This window comes from Bos indicus, chromosome 12 (assembly GCF_029378745.1).
Source record: "Bos indicus isolate NIAB-ARS_2022 breed Sahiwal x Tharparkar chromosome 12, NIAB-ARS_B.indTharparkar_mat_pri_1.0, whole genome shotgun sequence".
Taxonomy (NCBI): Eukaryota; Metazoa; Chordata; class Mammalia; order Artiodactyla; family Bovidae; genus Bos; species Bos indicus.
This window is the reverse complement of record NC_091771.1, coordinates 49,425,727-49,445,602: the sequence shown is the minus strand read 5'-3', so window position 1 is coordinate 49,445,602 and position 19,876 is coordinate 49,425,727.

Genomic DNA, 19,876 nt, shown 5'->3' with positions numbered 1-19,876 from the left:
CTTTAAGTAGAAATTTGCAGTTTGAAAAATCAGTTAAAGTCTTTGATAACATTGGTTACTGCATGGTACTAGGCTTAAGGATGTTTTTCTTCTTTATTCTCTTTGAACATTTTCTGCAAGGAGTATGCATTAATTTTGTGATCAGAATAATAAATTTTTTTGAAAATAATTGAAAGGCAGTAAGTAGAAGGTAGGAGAATAAGAACAATCTAGCTACCTGATGATCTTGGTAAATATTAGCTAGTTGTTAGCCCTAGGTCTTAGTTGGATGGTAATACTTTGAATTTACATAATATCACATACAAGGAATTAAAGTGATTTGATCTTTATTTTTTTTAGCATAGCTACTTTTATATAACTGAGGGAACATACCATACATTTTGAAGATGGATCCATGGAGAAGATAATATTAAATTTTAAAAAGGAAATTCCTATAACTAATTGACCATTCCACTCGCATTAAAATAATCATAATGGAAGAGTTATGGAGGTAGGAGTTGTTTGTTTGCTTGGGTTATTTTTTATGTATAAAGAGCTGGCATTGTTTCTGTTGTCTTCGATGTCTTCGATGATCCCTTTGAGGAAGATTACTTAGCCCAATTTGATGAAGCCTCTATCCTTCTCTTTTACAGAAACCCTAAGGGCACATAGTAGGACATATCTCCAGATCATACTTGCTGACTAGAGTAAATGCTGCAAGAGGGAGTCCCTGGGCAAAATTTTTGTGAGTGGCTCCAAAAGAGCTGCAGTTAACCCATGTTGCTACTAGAGGTGCAGTGAGGCAAAGGGCAACTTTAATTATGCATTTGTAGATTTTCTAAGGAACCCTAGTATGATACGATTAGTGGTAAAGAATCTGCCTGTCAATCCACGAGATGTAAGGTGACATGTGTTCAATCCCAGGGTCAGGAAGATCCCGTGGAGAAGGGAATGGATACCCACTCCAGTATTCTTGCCTGGGGAATTCCATGGACAGAGGAGACTGGCAGGCTACAGTCCATGGGGTCACAAAGAGGTAACACGACTGAGTGACTGAGCACACACATTTAAATCGGAAAATAGGCTTAGATACATTAACTTATTCACACTCACTGTCCAGCTAGTATAAGTGTCTCATATTTAGATGCCATTTCTCTTTACTCCCTGGTAAACTCCCTGGTTGTATTTCCCTGCTAGCTCAGCTTAAAAAGAATCCACCTGCAATGCAGGAGACCCCATTTCAATTCCTGAGTGGGGAAGATCCCCAGGAGAAAGGATAGGCTATCCACCCCAGTATTCTTGGGCTTCTCTGGTGGCTCAGCTGGTAAAGAATCCTCCTGCAATGCAGGAGACCTGTTTTTGATCCCTGGGTTGGGACAATCCCCTGGAGAAGGGAAAGGCTACTCACTCCAGTATTCTGGCATGAAGAATTCCATGGACAGAGAGCCTAGCGAGCTACAGCCCATGGGGTCACAAAGAGTCGGACACAACTGAGCAAATTTCACTCTCTTTACTCCCACCTGGGTATAGACCTCTAAAGCAAACATGGCCTTATAAAGGTGATTAGGCCACCACTGCGATGAACAATTTCTTTAGATGTCTTGGTTTGTAAAGATTTCTTCTGGATTACAGGTGAACAATGATAACACTCATGTATCACTACTTTGACATAAAGGAAATTAAAGTGCCATCCTAATGAGGTGAACCTAAGAAATATGCTTCCAGGAAACAAACCAAATGAGGGCCTTTTAAAAGCACCTAAAAGTCCCAAATGTCAGAAAATAACAAAATTTATTATTGTTTTACTCTCAGAAAAGAAAGAGAACGGGGACTAAAGAAAAGAAGAGTTAATTTTAAATGGTTAATTTTAACTTAGTGCATGGAATAGAATTCTTAACAATATAACTAGAAGGATTCCTTTTCTATGGCTTATATTGATATTTTGAACAGTTTTTTATCCAGTATTCTCAACAATACAAACAGAAAACCAATGAGCATCTCTTCTCCTGTTTCTGGTTTTTTCATTGTTTGCATTTCTCCACTTTGCATTGTTACTCAAATGATCTCATCCAGAGTTTCACGGTGAACTAGTGTGTGGATGCTTAGGCAGGAGCAAGGGAGTTTGGAAGTAGCATACTGTGGAAACACAGGAAGAATTCATCAACAGCTGGTAGCAGGACCCTGCCTTGGGGCTGAATTCCAACTTTGGTGTGAGGGAGATCTAAAGAGATGAAAAAAATCAATATACGGTCTCAGTTTTAAGAAGCTATGATTCTTACTACTAAATAAGAAATAAAGCTCAATATCATAAGACAAGAACTCAGTGATGGAATCTGGCATACAAGGCTGAAAGCTACATATGTAGGATGGCTCACTTTTTCCCTAATGTCCTTAGACAGTATCTCTGGTGGCAGACAGAATTATATTTATGCCTCTTATAGTTAATAATTAAGATCAATAAGTGTCTACCAGTCCTCAGATACTGTATCTTATCTTTTAACACAGATTATTTAATTCCTTTAAAAATCTGCCTGAATTGATACACAAAATTTTTTAAAAAAATTAAAAACACACAATCCAACTGTTGTATGCATTTTGCATTTATGACATTCCATATCGAGTTGGTTCTAAAGAAATTAGATCCAGCATTCTGACAAATTCTCAGCCCTTTGAAATTTATTACAAATACAGATTATATGTCAACATTAAGTATGTCATTACATCCTTTTTGCAAATTTGCAGTATTTGCAAATCATGAAACTCATCATCAATTGAGAGAAAATGGAGACTGGCAAATAGGCATAAACTGATCCAAGGAGGTTATACCATTCTTTTCAAAATTCAGAACCATTTTATGTATTACATGCCTTCATTGTCAATTTTTAATCGTCGTGTTTTATTTAGTTTGTAATAAAGTTTCCAAGAAAAAGATGCTTTTGAGATCGCAGCTCTCTCATTGGATCTGCATTGTCATCTCCCCATTTTCTTTACACTAGCACCATTTTGTCCCTTCCTCCAGCTACACTGAGAACTTTGTAATATTCTTTAGTTTCTCACTACCCTCCCTCAATTACAGGGCTTCCCTGTAGCTCAGATGATAAAGAATCTACCTGCAATGCAGGAGACCCAAGTTAGATCCCTGGGTCAGGAAGATCCTCTGGAGAAAGGAATGGCAATCCACTCCAGTATTCTTGCCTGGAGAGTTCCATGGACAGAGCAGTGAGGCGGGCTACAGTCCATGGGGTCACAAAGAGTCAGACACGACCGAGTAACTATCACTACTACTACTCACTTAGTTATGGGAAAACTACACATGGACATGCACCTGGGCCCAGATATGCACCACCGCTAACAACCGCAGGTATCTTCTCCTTGACCACAGAGATCTTTGCTTTGAGATTAACTCTATTTATACATTCATCCCCAATGAATGAGCTAGAACCATACGTCCCTATTTTCGGGTTTTACAAAAATAAACATAGAATGTATATTTTAATTTTGATTAGATATGTATATACTGACCTGTTGAAACAAATCTTATCAAACTTGAAAATTGCCATAGAAAAATATCTTAATGAATTATAAGCAGTAATCTAGTCATTCTGTAAAAGAAATTGTCTATACACCTTTTTCTAATTTATCACACAAAATTGCATTTTTAGAATCACTATTTGGAAACTGGTATTAATTTAACACAATCCAAAAAGCCCCCTTATGTGCTTGGAATATGATTATACTATAGACGAAATTGATAGACCATATTTATAGGGTTTTCCTGCACTTGTGATGATTTAACTGGTATATGTGTTACATAATAACCTGAGTTTCATTTTGATATTTATTGCTGAAGAAAGCTCTCATCGCTTTTCCATATTATTACTTGTACTAAGAGTTAAACATGACTGTGAGTCCAATCACTATTGCTGAATTGATTTTTTCAAATTATTTATTCCACATATAAGTGATACATAATCATCTCCCCAATGAGATATTTTGCCATTCACATCATGTGAAATAACTAGAAATCTCCATCTTATGGATCAGTAAACAGTTCGTGTTATTTAGTCGCCCAGTCATGTTCAACTCTTTTGCAACCCCAAGTAGCCCACCAGGCTCCTCTGTCCATGGGATTTCCCAGGGAAGAATACTGGAGTGGGTTGCCATTTCCTTCTCCAGGGAATCTTCCCAACCCAAGGATCAAACCTGTGTCTCCTGCATTGCAGGCAGGTTCTTCACCACTGAGCCACCAGAGAAGCCCTAAGCAAGCAGAGATTTAAGTTAGTAATGTTGATGCCAAAATGAGCTTTATCTATTCTGAGGTATTACCAGTATCTCTTAAGCGACTGAAATACTTTGAACTTTGAACTGGGAACCTAACTACACATGGGAAGTTTTTTCAACCTATAAGTTAACCATGAAAGTCTGTAAGTTCCATGTGACTAGAGACCTCATCTATTTTCTTCACCTGTTCCAGGTGAGAGGCATGCTGTCTCACCAGGAAAAGTTATTGACACGGAATGAGCTGTTGATAAATATCTATTCAACAGAGAGTAAACCAGAATGCTAAACTGTTAACATTATTTTTGAGTTTTTATTTTTTATGAGAATAATGAAAGGTTGGCCAGCAGATTCCAAAGAATAGCAAGGAGAGATAAGAAGGTCTTCCTCAGTGATCAGTGCAAAGAAATAGAGGAAAACAATAGAATGGGAAAGACTAGAGAGCTCTTCAAGAAAATTAGAGATACCAAGGGAACATTTCATGCAAAGATGGGCTCAATAAAGGATAGAAATAGTATGGACCTAACAGAAGCAGAAGATATTAAAAAGAGATGGCAAGAATACACAGAAGAGCTATACAAACAAGATCTTCATGACCCAGATAACTACAATAGTGTGATCACTCACCTAGAGCCAGACGTCCTGGATGGGAAGTCAAGTGGGTCTTAGGAAGCATCACTATGAACAAAGCTAGTGGAGGTGATGGAATTCCAGTTGAGCTATTTCAAATCCTAAAAGGTGATGCTGCCAAAGTGCTGCACTCAATATGCCAGCAAATTTGGAAAACTCAGCAGTGGCCACAGGACTGGAAAAGGTCCGTTTTCATTCCAGTCCCAAAGAAATGCAATGCCAAAGTTCAAACTACCACACAATTGCACTCATCTCACACACTGGCAAAGTAATGCTCAAAATTCTCCAAGCCAGGCTTCAACAGAACATGAACTGTGAACTTCCAGTTGTTCAAGCTGGATTTACAAAAGGCAGAGGAACCAGAGATCAAATTGCCACCCTCTGTTGGATCATTGAAAAAGCAAGAGAGTTCCAGAAAAACATCTACTTTGGCTTCATTGACTACACCAAAGCCTTTGACTGTGTGGATCACAACCAACTGTGGAAAATTCTTAAAGAGATGGGAATAACAGACCACCTTACCTGCCTCCAGAGAAATTTGTATGCAGGTCAAGAAGTAACAGTTAGAAGTGGACATAGAACAACAGACTGGTTCCAAATCAGGAAAGGAGTATGTCAAGGCTGTATATTGTCACTCTGTTTATTTAATTTACATGCAGAGTGCATCATGAGAAATTCCAGGCTGGATGAAGCACAAGCTGGAATTAAGATTGCTTGGAGAAATATCAATACCCTCAGATATGCAGATAACACCACCCTTATGGCAGAAAGTGAAGAAGAACAAAAGAGCCTCTTGATGAAAGTGAAAGAGGAGAGTGAAAAAGTTGGCTTAAAACTCAACATTCAGGAAATGAAGATCATGGTATCTGGTTCCATCTCTTCACGGCAAATAGATGGGGAAACAATGGAAACAGTGAGAGACTTTATTTTCTTGGGCTCTAAAATCACTGCAGATGGTGACTGCAGTCATGAAATTAAAAGATGCTTGCTCCTTGGAAGAAAAGCTATGACAAAACTAGACAGCATATTAGAAAGCAGAGACATTACTTTGCCAACAAAGGTCCATCTAGTCAAGGCTATGGTTTTTCCAGTAGTAATGTATGGATGTAAGAGTTGGACTATAAAGAAAGCTGAGCACTGAAGAACTGATGCTTTGAACTGTGGTGTTGGAGAAGACTCTTGAGAGTCCCTTGGACTGCAAGGAGATCCAACCAGTACATCCTAAAGGAAATCAGTCCTGAATATTCATTGGAAGGACTGATGCTGAAGCTGAAACTCCAATACTTTGGCCATCTGATGCAAAAAAACTGACTGAGTGGAAAAGACCCTGACGCTGGGAAAGATTGAAGGCAGGAGGAGAAGGGGATGACAGAGGATGAGATCGTTGGATGGCATCACTGCCTTGATGGTCATGAGTTTGAGCAAGCTCTGGGTGTTGATGAAGGACAGGGAAGGCTGCCGTGCTGCAGTCCATAGGGTTGCAAAGAGTCGGACACGTTTGAGTGACTGAACTTAACTGAACTGACCAACAGGAATAAATAACCAATGCCCAGAACACTTCATTATAAATCAAAAATTTGTTGCTCCCTATGCTAAGATACATTATAAAATCTGGCTTAATATTTAATAGCTCAAATATCAAGAGTGTATCAGTCAGATATAGTTGCGTCAGTCAGATTCACTTACAGAAAACAGCACTCTACCAACCTCAAGCAGAAGAGATTTGTAATAGTAAACAGCTAAAGATTTGTTAGGAAAGCTAAAGAAACAGACATTAGACTGAGCCTCTAGGAAGAGCATAGGCAAACTGGGCTGCTGTAGAACTTTTTGCCTTGATTAGGAAGTTGTAGTCTCAGAAAATTGCCAGTGAGATTGGAAAATTGGTGATTATTGTCATCATAAACTGTGCAAACAGAATTGATATTTCTAAGCCTGACTCTTTCCCAATCTAGTTTAGTTCAGGACTCACAGGAAAACGTCTGATTCATGGAATCTGAAGCATATCACTAATGCTAGCTGTAGGAATTCTGGGAAATGTAATTTTAGCATTCCAGCCTCAGCATTATATAAAGTCACATAATTCACTATAAATGACTTAGAACTTTTATCTATCCCCCCAAAACATGGTACTGCACCAAATTCAGTTTTGTAATTCCTCACTAATAAATTAGAAGGTTGGTCATTAGACCAATCCAGGGTTATGGGGTATGTGAAGTCTGATGAGTTTCCACATCACCCAAGTCATGTATGAAATGGTGAAAGCAAGTCCCCAAACTGAATGCCATACCATAGTTAGAAAGCCATATTTAGTGCTACACCACTCTCAGATTAGATATTTTGCTCTGTTAACAGTTTCAAAGCATAGAAGACAGTAGAATGCTCTAGCTGAAACAGAATTATAAACAAGGAAGTAGGGGAAAATGTAGCATAGTTTTGGCACAACAGAAACTTCAGCAACTGGGAAGCCAAGCTGGCATCCAGCACATGCTGGCTATATGGTTCCTGGCAATGTCTTAATCTCTCTGTGTTTCTGTTTCCTTAACAAGAAAATAGAGTAAATAAAAGTATGTCACTTACTGGGTTTTATGAGAATAATTGGATTAGAATTGTGCCTGGAACATACTAAGTACACAATAAATGTCAGCTATTATAATTAGTCAGTTAGCTAATAAACCAGATTTGTATTTAATAATTAACCTCAACACTAGGGCCTGAGATTGATGCATTATAAAATGAGACACACTTAGAGTTTAATTTAGAAGAACCAAAAATACAAGAGGTTAGAAAGCATTTTATTTGAATTGCAAAAATAGGAGAAACCACATGGACTTGGTTTTCTGTTTTCTTTTTTAGTAAAGGCCTTAGGAAGATTGGAAATTGGAATTTCAGAGAGCAGCATTTTTGACAAGTAGAAATTGCCAGTATAAAACGAAGGAAGATCTTGAAGCCGTCATGGTGAACACAGCTGGGCTCATGTGCGTCTTTCTGGCCAAGCTAGTATCTAATAAAAGCCATCACAGGTTAGAACTTTTTCTATGACTCAGAGGAGGTGTGTTCTTAGGTAAAATGGATCAAGGTTTTCATTTTTATTTTGATCCGATTTTTCTATAAATAAATAACATGAGTAATCAGGCATCCGTTCAGCTGCTTATATTTAACGTTTGTGTGATATGGATATGGATAGGGAATGGAACAAAATTAAAAGTCAAAAAACATGAAAGCAATTCGCTTTTAAAAGTAAATCCAAAGTATGCTGCCTATGTGTGTGCTCGGTCATGTCCGACACTTTGCTCTGGACGCTCTCATGAACTGTGGAGTTTTCCAGGTAAGAATATTGGAATGGGTTGCCACATCCTACTCCAGGGTGTCTTCGGATGCAGGGAGTTGAACCCGCATCTTACTTCTCCAGTGTTGTTGTGCTAAGTCACTTCAGTACTGTCCCAACTTTTTGCAACCTTATGGACTGTAGCTTGACACACTCTTCTGTCCATGGGAGTCTCCAGGTAAGAATGCTGGAGTGGGTTGCCAAGCACTCCTCAGGGGATCTTCCCGACCCAGGGATTGAACTCATGTCTCTTTTGTCTCCTGCACTGGCAGGTGGGTTCTTTACCACTAGCACCACCGGGGAAGCCTCATGGTACAGTATTAAAGCTAGCAATAGGAAATGCAATCATCTATACATCCCAAGGTACAACCAGCATCTGGCAAGAAACAGTCAATTTATGCGGGATTTCATTTTTCTGTAAGTGCTAGAAGAATATCCATTTTAATAAAGCATTGTTGTAGAGGATTTTCTGAAGAGGAGATGTGAGATATTTCTTCCTAAATCCTCTTAGGATGATGAACTTCTTTTCATATAGCCAGGTGCTTCACAGAAGGAATACTCTTTCGTGATTATTTAATAGTCCAAGAGAAGCTTTTTATCTAGAATTGCAATAAACATCTGATTCCCCAAGTTTAAGGGAAACAATATATTCAACATACATTTACTGAGCCTCTCTTTCAAGCTTGACACTTACCAGGTGCTGTAGGAATACAAAGTTAAAGATGAATTCTCTGCTTTCAGAGACTTTCAATCTAGTTGGTGGGGCAAATTATACACAGATAAAAAGGCAAAATAATCAATTTTTATTTCCTCAGGGTATATGCCTAGGAGTGGGATTGCTGGGTCATATGGTGGTTTTATTCCTAGTTCTTTAAGGAATCTCCACACCGTCTTCCACAGTGGCTGGAGGGGTGGGATGAGGAGAGAGATGGGAGGGAGGTACCAGAGGGAGGGGATATATGGGGGGTTCATGATGAGGTTTGATGGAAAACAACAAAATTGTGTAAATCAATTCTACTTTAATTAAAAATAAATAATTTTTTTAAAAAGGGCAAACAATCAAAGTTATATTAAAAATACAAGGTAAGACAATATAAATACTAAGTCTTACAGGTTAAATGTTATAGATACGTGATTACTGAGGCCAAATATGGAGCATGCAAGAAAGAAATGAATTGTGGAGGGTGGGAAAATGATGGGAGTTGGACAGAATTAGTAGAGAGGAAGAAAAGGGCATTCTATGGGGGTGGGAAAAAGCATGAGCAAAATGCATTTGAATGAATCTGTAGAGCTCAAATTGCTGATGTAGAGAATATTCAGAGGGGACCAAGAGAAAGAAGAAAGAAAATGCTGCTTGAAAACAGAGTGTGGAAGTCCTTGGATGCCCAAATAAGGAGTTGATGGATGAAGGAGTTCCACTGCAGAGCTTTCAGCAGGAGGGGAAAAAATGAAATGGGTCTGGCAATATGAGCAGGATATCTGAATGGAGGGAGGCAAGCTGGGGAATTTTACAGAAAGTCAGGCTTGGTATGCTGAAGGTCTAAAGTAGGCTGACAACTCTCAGCAGAGAGAGGGGAGTATGGAGGTAGAAGATATTTTTAACGAAGAAAGGAGAGCGAGCTTGGTGCTTATTAGGGAATAATTGGTAGCTTTGTTTTAGGTTGGCCAAAGATTTCTTTCTTAATATAGTATGGAAAAACCTGAATGAACTTTCTGGCCAACCCAATAAAAGTGCTGAAACTATTTTTAATTCTTGATGAAACAGAAAGATGGAGAGAGACAGAGAGAAATAGGTTTGACTTATTTTCAGATAGAGTTCCAAAGGCGAAAGCTATTAACTGTGGGCAAGAATTTTTTATTTTAATTCTCTAAAAAAACAAACAAACAAGGGTAAATTATGCTTTTTCATCTTCTAAATAGTAACACACTGATAGGAGCTTTTTGACATTGTTAAGTTTACCATAAGTTTCTCAGATTAGCATACTGTGGAGATCTAATAACCTGCTTCTAGTGAAACAATTAATTGAAGAGGAGTAGTTAATTACTACGGGAGAAGGCAATGGCACCCCGCTCCAGTACTCTTGCCTGGAAAATCCCATGGACAGAGGATCCTGGGTAGGCTGCAGTCCATGGGGTTGCTAATAGTCAGACACGACTGAGCGACTTCACTTTCACTTTTCACTTTCATGCATTGGAGAAGGAAATGGCAACCCACTCCAGTGTTCTTGCCTGGAGAATCCCAGGGACGGGGGAGCCTGCTGGGCTGCCGTCTATGGGGTTGCACAGAGTCGGATGCGACTGAAGCAACTTAGCAGTTAATTACTACAAAATGGTCATCAAAATAGTCATCCATTCCCAGTTCAAAGGAAAACCCACTGAGTTGAAACCACAGCAGCATTGACTTTATAGAATACCTCCTGAACCTTACTTACATTTCTAGGATTCTTCTGGATCACTCATGTAGGCAAACATCGATTTACCATCAAATCATCTCAGTAAATAAGCCTACAACAATCATTATCATGAACACAAAATAAAATAGAATGCTTGCGATAAAGTGGATTTCAGGGTGAGAAGAGTGGGAAGTGCTCTGCACCAACTAGAGGAAATCTTTAGGAAGTGACTGGTTTCATTTTCCTGGACCACTTTCCTTCATGGCCAGTACTTTATGAGCACAATAGAAATATCAGGCATCAAATGAAAAATATCTCTGTATTCTCTATTTAAAAGCATTTAATTTAGCATGAGAATTATACATATGGTATTATCAAATGTATTATCTGAATTATTTGAAAGGCATGTTTCTACAAGTTAAAGGTTACCTCGTGGCTATGATTCCTAAAAATTAACCCTAACCAATGCATCCCTCCAAAAGCTAAGAGAAATATTAAATAAGGCACTACTGACAGAGGAAGGTCCAATTTTGATTACTCTGTTAGAAGCTGTTCACTGAAAACTATCCAAAGAGTTAAATGGTGGTAGAAGAAAGGTATACTCGCAAGAAAAACAAACAAAAAAAACAATGAATGATTGAATGCTCTTGCTGTAAGTTCTCCCCAGTGTAGAATCTGTACAATTTTCGTTGTCAATGCATATTGTGAACTCATTTTTGAAGCAGTGTCCTTTCAGTTCTGATACAAATCACTGCAAAGCAAAATGCAGTGCCCAGCTGGGAAAGCAGGTGTAAAATGGCCCAACTAATTATAGCCTTGTCAAGTAATGGCTACGAGGCAACCAGTGACTGCCCTCCTAGTGAATTTTGGGTGATTTCAACCAATTGGATAAGAAATCACACATAAGAAGAAAAAAAAAAAAAAAAACATATAAATCACAGAGAAAGACAAGACAAGACTGGAATGTTTTTTGATCTGAGGAGAGAAAGGACAGAGCTTCTTAGGAAGTGGACTCTTAAGCCAAACATACAGAGAAGAAGATAGGTAGCTTATTCAGGGCAACTTGCAGGCCCCTCACTCTAGTTTATTTGCCAGAATACTGAGTTAGACTTGATCAAAAAAGGAGCCTGCCGATGGGCAGCGCAGCTCTCCCATTCACCATCCTCAATAGAAGATTCATCAGGCTTTCTGACAATCTTTTTACGAAGCTATAACTATGAAAATTCCCTGAATCGCGACCAAAAAAAAAAAAAAAAGAATCTGTAGTACCCTGAAACATTCAACAGCAAACAAAGCTTGAATGTCTGGGACAGCAGCCGCATTTCAATTCTGATATCCTGGGCCTTTTCTTTAAATCCTTCACGAAATGCAAGCAGGCTCTAAATCCCAAAGGGAAAGGCAAGTTATTACCAGGATCTATAGGGCTGCTTACTCCCCCCACGATTCTTTGCCCAGAGGCCAGGAATACAGCATTTTATCAGAGCCCTGCTCAGTGGAGTGGAGGACACATATCCAGATGGCAGAGTCACCTGCTTCCAGGCAATGCATAGAAGCAATTATTGCTCTTTGGCTTCAGTCCAGAGCAAAAATAAAGAGTTTAATATATTAGGTCCAATCACTATATCCCAGTTGATCCAGGAAGTTTTAGATAAATCATATAATTTTTTTAAGAAAGGGTTTCATTTTGAACTATGATGGTAAAAAATACCATCAATACTTTTAATAATAATCTTACTACATTATTATTTTGAAATCTGGCAATTCTTCAAAAAAAAAAACTCTAAATCAGTGTTCTCTAATCATAGTTTAGAATATGTCTTTGTGTCAATAAAGACACCAAAAATGTAAACAAGAGACTGATCTATAAGACAAATAACTGTTGTTAGCATGGGTATGTCCACATTTGGAAAATAGGTCATTTCACCTGAGCCAAGATTCATGCTCCTTCTCAGTCATGTCTGACTTTTTGTGATCCCATGGATTGCAACCTGCCAGGCTCCTCTGTCCACGGGATTTTCCAGGCAAAAATACTGTAGTAGGTTGCCATTTCCACCTCCAGGGGATCTTCCTGGCCAGGGATTGAACCCACGTCTCCTGCATTGGCAGGCAGATTCTTTACCACTGAGCCAAGAGCCAAGGTTACATGAGAATAATTCGACATTTGTATAGCTATAATCCCTGTCTTACTAAGTTAATTAATGACAAGTGAATGGAAGTTTTTCTTAACAGAAAATTATTTTTTTTTATTTTTTTTTATTTTTAAACTTTACATAATTGTATTAGTTTTGACAAATATCAAAATGAATCCACCACAGGTATACATGTGTTCCCCATCCTGAACCCTCCTCCCTCCTCCCTCCCCATACCATCCCTCTGGGTCGTCCCAGTGCACTAGCCCCAAGCATCCAGTATCGTGGATCGAACCTGGACTGGCAACTCGTTCCTTACATGATATTTTACATGTTACAATGTCATTCTCCCAAATCTTCCCACCCTCTCCCTCTCCCACAGAGTCCATAAGACTGTTCTATACATCAGTGTCTCTTTTGCTGTCTCGTACACAGGGTTATTGTTACCATCTTTCTAAATTCCATATATATGCGTTAGAATACTGTATTTATGTTTTTCCTTCTGGCTTACTTCACTCTGTATAATAGGCTCCAGTTTCATCCACCTCATTAAAAAGAATACATTTGAATCAGAAAATTATTATTTTTATTAGACTTACAACCATCAATTGCTTATTGCTTCCCACATAAAGTATAATTCTTTAACATAATTAATGTCATTTTTTTAAAATAAAGAGGCAAAATGGCCCTCTTCTTACTTTGTTTCAAAAGTCATTTAAGAATTTATATAAAAATTAAGAAAAACAGATGAAAAAAATTGAGAAGTGTGACAGTAGGTATTTCTAGGTTCTGATTCAGAACTAATAATTTACTAGTAATTCTGTGTTTTCTCTCCATCCAATGGCATGCCCCCATCCCAAGAAAAATCTATTAAAATATTATATTTGAACCTATCAAGCCTGGAAGTCTTTGGACATTTTGTCTTTGAGAGTTATATGACAGCCAGCATATACAATAGCCAACTGCACTCCAGTATTCTCATGGAAATGAAAGACTCTCCAGATTCAAGTCACCATCATATATAATAGAAGGATGCTAAACCCCGCATTACTAGTAAGGTCTTAATAAATGAAATGTCTTTATATCTTCAGATCAATCCAATAGTGTTTGGATGGACTTCTCATGTGGTACTAGTGGCAAAGAATCTGTCTGCCAAGTAGGAGATGTGTGGTTCAATCCCTGGCTCAGGAAGATCCCCTGGAGTAGGAAATGGCAACCCACTCCAGTATTCTTGCCTGGGAAACCCCAGGAGAGGGTTTCCCAGGGCAGAGGAGTCTGGTAGGCGAAAGTCCAAGGGGTCGCAAAGAGTCAGACACGGCTAAGCGATGGAGCACTGGAAACTCTGCATGACTAGTGAAGTCTTAATAAATGAAATGTGTTTATATTTTCATATTAATCCAATAGTGTTTGGAAGATGTGCAAAAAATAAAGTATTCTAGTAAGAGCCTTTCTTCTTTTTCCCCACTCATTTAAATTGCAGTCCCTTACTGTCGCCAACATGTGCCACAAGAGTTACGCATGTATTGAACTCCTCAACAAGTGTCTGTTGAGTGTTCAGTATGGACTAGATACTCGGGGAGTTCAGCACTGCGCTCTAACATAGGCAAGCAGCCAACAGACAACTAGTCATCTCATGCTTCCTCTACTTCATCCACTGTCTCACCTTGTTCTTATGACCTCCCTTTGTAATGACAGACAGGGGGAGTTGGTAGTAAGAAGAGGGCGACAGCAATGGAAAATAGAGACAGAGAAGTGAGAACACTAAGAAGGAAGAAATCAGCATGTCTTGCTTATTGTTGCCAGGGGTGAAGGGGTGGTTGGGTGTATAGAAAGAGGACTACCAAGATTCATTTATAGCTTTCTCACTTATGAAGCTCAGAGCATGCTGATGCCATTCACCAAATAGGAAACACCAGAGGAGATGCTGCTGGAAGCCAGGACTGCCAATCACGAACTCAGTTTTCCTTTTAATGCTACATTTAACCGGTTTTAGAAAATTTAGAGTTGAGATGTGGTTGAACAGGTCAGAAGAGTCAAGTGGACAGACGGAACAGATGGAGATTTTCCAACAGTTAAATCATGGTTAAAGTGTGCAAGCATCTGAGATGAAGCAGGAAAGTGAATGGAAAAGCGCGCCAATGTCAGGACCCTATGGATTATCAATGCTTAAGGAACAGCCTCAGAAGAGAAATGCATTTGGAAGCTGAGAAATAAGGCAAAAGAGATGTGTGTTAGCCTACTCTTGAGTGTGCTGTGCTTGTGTGTGTGTTATTCACTCAGTCATGTCCGCCTCTTCATGACCCCATGGACTGTAGGCCACCAGCCTCCTCTGTTCATGGAATTCTCCAGGCAAGAATACTAAAGTGGGTTATCATTCCCTCCTCCAGAGGATCTTCCTGACCCAGGGATCAAACACTCATCTCCTGTATCTCCTGCGTTGCAGGCGGATTCTTTACCTGCTGGGCCATCATGGAAGCCCCTGTGTTAGCCTAGGTTGCCCCCCAAACCAGAACCTGAGACAATATTTTGCTGCAAGCAGTTTATTTTGATAACCCACTCCAATGAATAGGAGAGGAGCACTGGGACAAGTGCAGGGCTGGGGAAAGTGTCAGTCTGAGGTGTCTCGTGTCTCATTGAGTTCACCACCGTGGGCAACAGAGATTCAGTTCTGCTGGGGACCTCTGAGAAGCCGTATATAATGCAGTCCAAAATTGTCCACCCCAGGGGACATAAAGGGGCATCATTTAGTGATAGGCTCTGATCCCCAGTGGTCAAGTTGCCCCTTGGGTTGTCAGTAGCCTTGCACTTCCAGGTTTATACTCGTGTCAGGATGAGTGAAAAGGTTCAGGTATGAGGAAGCTCTGGGACAGAAAGAGATCTGTGAAGGGAGATGTTTTCAGTTGACTGGTGTGTGCAGCCAGATACCATAGTAATAGCTGGAGTAAAAAGCCGAGAATAAGAGGTGCGACACAGATATGTCTGCTCCTTGCATCACTCATATCTGCTCATGCCCCTCATTAATCACAATCCATCATAGATGCTCTGATTATCTATAATCTCTAAAAGAAAATACTTAGTATACAAGGGTGAGTGGACAAACTCCAGTTCCAGCTAGTGTCATCCTAATGCCTTTAGTAATATTCATCATCTTTCTTCTACCACCCACTCAAGATATCTCTCATACTCAATTAGCACTTAAGGGTGTTCAGCTTGCTTGCTCACACAGAAGGGTGACTTCATCCATGAGAAGATGGAGCTCACAGTTGTTTCATTCTTGCTGGGTTATGATTGCTGCTATTGCTTCTTTGCAGTTTTCACTGGGCAGGAACTTAGCTGTACTCATTGGGATCTGATAGCAATCAGATCGCTGTGAAGTGGCTGGTTGGAGTCCTCAAGAGATGGAGTCAGCAGTGGTTTCTGCTGCAGAAAGAAATGTGGGCCTTTACATAGCTCTCTTCCCTGCTACCATGATTTATCAGTTTGGATCCAGTCAGGGAAGATAAATCACACAATAATTTGACAGAGAAAATTCAATTAAAGAATTATTGGCTATAGCTTAATTGTAGTGATCATTTCACAGTGCACACAGGTAACAAAACATTGAGTTATATACCTTTGTTGTTATTCAGTTGCTCAGTCGTGTCCAACTCTTTGGGACCCCAGGGACTGCAGCATGCCAGGCTTCCTTGTCCATAACTGTCTTCCAGTTTGCTCAAACTCATGTCCATAGAGTCACTGATGCCATCCAACCATCTCATCCTCTGTCATCGCCTTTCTCCTCCTGCCCTCCATGTTTCCCAGAATCAGGGTCTTTTCTGAGTCAACTCTTCTCATCGGGTGGCCAAAGTATTGGAGCTTCAACTTCAGCACCAGTACTTCCAATGAATATTCAGGGTTGATTTCCTTTTAGAGTTGACTGGTTTGATTTCCTTGCAGTCCAAGAGGCTCTCAGTCTTCTCCAACATCACAGTTCAAAAGCATCAGTTCTTTGGTGCTCAACCTTCTTTATGGTCCAACTCTCTTAAATATATGGAATTTTTATTTATCAATTATGCTCTCAAAAAAGCTGAAAAATGAATTATTACTTGTAAGTGAGTATTTGAATAACAAGAAATTGGCTAGCAAAAAACCAAAGGGAACTATAAAGAATACAGAAAGAGCAGATATAAGGAGCAGGCAGTGCCCCTAGGATGAGATGCAGCACCCAAAGAAGTCCACGCCCCAAATCCAGGCCTGTGATCAAGACCTTGTTGGAGACACAGCTGTGTCTCACTGGGGAGCTGTAAAGTTAGTGTGCTGTCATACCAACAAAACATGCAGAAAACCTACCCTCTGGGGCTGGTTTGAAACATGCTCTCTAGGGTGCTGGGGAAAAGTGGTTCATGGTACCCCACAAACAATCTGCAAAAGGAGGGGGCCTGCTGGGCCTGTGGCAGCCCTGGACTGCCCAGGCAACTCAGTCCTGCGGCGCTGAGCTGAATGGAGCACAGTATCCTTTTACTGTCCTCAGCATGTGATGAGCCTGGTGGGGTCACAGAGTCATCATGTCACTAGTCCTCTAGCACTTTGGAGCTGCCAAGAGGGGCCTGAAATAGCAACATCCTCTGAGTCAGTCCCCATAACCATTGACAGTTTTAGCTATTTATCATTTTCCATGTGCATCACGACATGAATATATATATATATATATATATATATGAAGTTCTGAGAGGTAGAAAGCAAATAAAGTGAAAGTCTGTCAATTGTGTCCAACCCTTTGTGACCCCACGACTGTAGTCCACGGAATTCTCCAGGCCAGAAGACAGGAGTGGGAAGCCTTTCCCTTCCGCAGGGGATTGTCCCAACCTAGGGACTGAACCAAGGTCTCCCATATTGCAGGTGGGTTTTTTACCACCTGAGGCACCAGGGAAGCCCAAAATAAAGTATATCTGAGAAAATCTTTTATAAAAGCTGGCAGAGAAGGACAAAAAGGAAGTACAACTCTAGCCTGCCAAAACTCAGATTGTAAGGGGCTTGAGTGTGTAGTGTGGAGGGATTTTCAGTTTGTTTATGTGTGAGAAGAAGGAAGGAAGGAGGAGAGGAGAGAGTAAAAGAGAGGAGACTGGAGGGAGGAGGGGAGGGGAAGGGAAGGGAAGAGAGGGAGAAATAGCCAATAGGGATGGAGAGGTGTAAGATTCAGGAACAATTGTTCAGTCATTAAGTCGTGTCCGACTCTTTGCAACCCCATGGACTGCAACACGCCAGGTTTCCCTGTCCTTCATTACCTCCCAGAGTTTGCTCAAATTCATGTCCATTGAGTCAGTGCTATCTAACCATCTCATCCCTTTGCCTTCAGTGTTCCCCAGCATCAGGGTCTTTTCCAATGAGTTGGCTCTTTACATCAGATAGCCAGAGTATTGGAACTTCAGCTTTAGCATCAGTCCTTCCAGTCAATATTCAGGGTTGATTTCACTTAGGATTAACTGGTTTGACTGCCACCTATATATATTTTTATAGATTATCCAATTATTATAGTTTATTATATTAGTATCATACATTGTTTCAAGCTTTTATTTTCTAATAGGAAGAGTTGACAAAAATTCTAAAGAGAAGACAGTTATCCATTCAGCATTTGATCTAATTCTGCTTTCATTATCTCTGTTGATGGGCTCTGTTTTTAATCTCATTCTGTTGATTCTATTTTTCTATTTTGCATATTGACACTTTATCTGATTCTGGAAAACGCGTCTTTTCTTGTTTGTACATCTCAGTTTTGGTGTGTCTGCTGTGTGGAGCTCATAAGAATTCCTTTGCTAGATTTACTCTTCTTTGCTAGATTTACATGCACATGTCTCTAACCCTCAGGCAACTCAACAGAATCAGGTTACTTTAATATAATAAATACTCTGCACTAGTAAATATGTAAAACAGTGTAAGCAGTATGACACCCATGGTAAAATCCAAGTAGAAACAACAATTTGCAACAAGCTGACAAAAAATGAGGTTAATTCAGAAGCTCAAGAAGCTGAGTTTAACAGCGTCTTTTGGAGCACTTTCAAAACCACAAGAGCATCATCATGTTGTAGCATTCCTGTATCCTCAGAAGTCGTTTGTGCTCCTCCTAATGGTCTAAGCAAGGATTACTTAATTGCTGTTTTTTCATCTGTGAAATATGAAGTATTGCATTTCATGCTTTCATTCTACTGGGATCTTCTTCCTCCCAAAGAGTTCTCACTCTATTTGCATTGGTATGTGAACTCTTTCCTTCACACACACACACACACACACACACACGTCTTACAAGAACAAGCGACATTTTACAACTAGGGAAAAACATTTCTTCAAACCTCTGTGCTTGCCCCCCTCTCCAATACCCCAAGGAAAAAGGACATTTTAGCTTAAGAGATATAATTCTAGTTCAATCATATTTGGAGCAATTTACTTTTCAAAGTATAATATTTATGCTTTAATTCAGATTAATGGTGAATTTTATAGCTTTTTTCCCCAAAATATGCTTTACATGGATCACTGCAGGGTTCATTCTGGGATTTTCCCTAATACAATGAGTTATTTCGAAATAAATTGATATATACATACTGATAGGTTTTTTTTGAAACAAAATGCAGCCATACCTTTGCATAGACTATGAATCTAGGCTAGCTACTTCAAATGAAAAATAATTTTGGTGTAAAGAGTTAACTATGTTGTGAGTACCAAACTTTTAAAATTAAATTAATGACTTAGACACCATATGACATGACTACTGATAATTTACTGACCATAAAGGTAAATTATTAGTCTTTAAATTTTATCTGTCATTTTAAATTGTGTCAGCCAAGGTCTGTGTGCTATTAAATCCATAACATTTAAAAATATTTCCTCATTAGTGACACTGCTGCAGTTACTGCTTTCATTTGTGATCCTGGTTTATATTAATAAAATGTTATATAAAGTTCAATATCTATTGCTGCTCATTATTTTTAATCATATGGAGGTGAGCAACATGATTTGCTGAAATATGCAGACCAGAGTTCACATAACAAAGTGCTGTGACTTAAGACATTTGATGATAAGGCCAGTTCTTATAATAACATCACATTGTGTAAGATCTGCATTGATGCAAATACACGTGCACACTATATTATTATCTATATTTAGTAACA